The sequence below is a fragment of the Austrofundulus limnaeus genome, unplaced genomic scaffold (genome assembly GCF_001266775.1).
Source record: "Austrofundulus limnaeus strain Quisiro unplaced genomic scaffold, Austrofundulus_limnaeus-1.0 Scaffold15, whole genome shotgun sequence".
In the NCBI taxonomy this organism is placed as follows: Eukaryota; Metazoa; Chordata; class Actinopteri; order Cyprinodontiformes; family Rivulidae; genus Austrofundulus; species Austrofundulus limnaeus.
Window position 1 is genome coordinate 35,658 of NW_013952417.1, and position 2,241 is coordinate 37,898.

The 2,241-nt window shown below is 36.0% G+C and overlaps 1 protein-coding gene across 1 annotated transcript in view; it reads right to left on the reverse strand.

Annotated features, from left to right (window-relative positions):
* lmnb1 (lamin B1) overlaps positions 1 to 2,241 on the reverse strand; it is a gene marked incomplete in the record, with an annotated part of 28,019 nt that overhangs the window by 24,560 nt on the left and 1,218 nt on the right.

The window sequence follows — 2,241 nt, forward strand, 5'->3', positions numbered from 1 at the left end:
GGATATAGCTCGCTCACACCGAGGACCTATCCACGTCATCATTTACCCAGAATGCTTTGCATGTAAATAAAATGGCTCCATCAGTGTTAAAATATATTTTTAAAAATTTACAAAACTAAACATCCTACAGTATTTTACAGTCTTTGTTTTACAGTTAAAATAAATGTTTATCAAATAAAGTCTAATGTTACAACTAATCATGGATCCCTTTAAAATCTGGTCTTATAGTTTAAGCAATGAAGAAAAACCTGCTGCATCCATAATCACTTTGCATCAAAACAGACTTTATGCAAGAACCTTGAAGCTCAGAATTGAAAAAGATAAATAAAATATCACTCAAATTAAACCTTTGGATGCCATATTTCAAACATTAACATTTTTTCTCCAGCCCCAAAGGTTTTAAATGTTAAATAATTTTATGGTTTCTCTTCTTTTCTCTGTATTTAGTGTTGCAAGAAAGGTGTTCAAAGATTGGAAACATGAATAAATGCGCAGAAAACCAAGTTAGATCCCACTTCCAAGTTTAAAAGGCTTTATTCTTCAGATGTAAAAGTCCATTAATGCTTAGCATCACTGTCAACGCGTGACCCTGTCAGGTATGTCTTAACAGACAAACGTGTCCAATAATAAAAGAAACCTTAACATTTTATTAAGGAACTGGTCGGGGAGGATGCCAAAAAAAAAAAGACTTGCATGTGACTGTCAGTGTTCATGAGAGAGGTGGATGTGGAGCAGCGACCACAGAAATAGTGATCTGGCATTGTTTAAATTAAGATGACTACATGCTGTGAAATTTGTGTATGCGTGTGAGGGGAGGGGCTGTACTGATATAGCCACAATAAATTTTATTGGAATGTATGCGTAGCAATTTAATCATTCATTTCATTTTTGAATTGGTGTCTAAAGGCTTTGAATACTAGAGACACTGATGTGGACACAGTTTGTTCATTGGTAAAATAAACAGCCTAAGGCAGGCTTCCTACAGAGCCTTAAAATATCAATACATCAGTTTTAGGTCATATCGCCCAGCCCAAACAACTACAAAGCAGCATGTGAGGGTGTTTTAGATGAGTGGTTCAGGTAATTATTATGAGTAATTTGTAATGTTAAAAAATGACAAGCATTAAGAGCGTCCTAACTTGAGAAATGAATTGTAGCCATTTGGGTAAAACCTCAAACTGTTGTGATTATTGCAAGATGTCACTGTCAGGAATATGTGTTGGGTATGACTTTTAGGCATGCAGTGGGTAATTCTTTTTGTGGTGATTGGTGATTAGTCTTACTCAAGGTGGAAGCCACAGCTAATAAAAGTTAAAATTAGATATAGATGTTTATCTAATGATGATTACTTCATTAAAATTCATTAAGTGGTTTGTGAGGTGTTTTACTAAGAAATAGTGTTGACTTTTCTAGCTACAATTTTAGGTAAAGATGCACTCCAAGAACTTTGGCACTAATTGCAAAGTAGCAAATACTTTTGTGGACAATTAAATGCACAGGATTGGATTTTTGCCCAATCCGAACTTTTGGTCAATATCTTTAAGCTTGACCATGTTAAAGCTATTTTTTTAACTTTTAAATTCAGTTGGCTGTGGTGGTTCATGAGATACTTTTGTAAGATCTCTTGCCTTTTGGCAGTGGGCAATAATAAAAAGGATTTTGTGTGTGTGTGTATGGGTTTTTCCTACAACGTGGGGTATTTTTTACAAGGTGGGGACCGAAGTGAATCGTGGGGACTACTGTCAGGTCCCCATGGGTCCAAATGCATGTTACAGGTGTGGGGTTAGGTTTAGGACCAAGGTTTAGAAAGAAAAAAAATTGTATAGGTCTTCTGGATGGGTTCTTCTCTAATTCATATACAACCTATACAATATATATGCAATATGCACCTATACAATATAACCTATACAATTTTTTTTCTTTTTGATTTTTTACCTGGATTACTGAGATGCATCAGGACCAAGGTTTAGGTTAGTTTTAGGGTCAGGTAAGTTTCTGTGAGGTTAATTTTAGAGTATATGGTCAGGGTTAGGATATAAAGTCTAAAAAACATGAGTGGAAGTCAATGGAAGGTCCCCACGGGGTCGAGAAACAAGCGTGTGCGTGTGCGTGTGTGTGTGTCAAAACCGACAAGCACAGCATACAAAATCATATTGTCACTGACACTTGGCTTCAGCTGCCAAAGTTAATAACCACATAATACTTCCTCTGTTTAACTAACACACACACACACACACACAC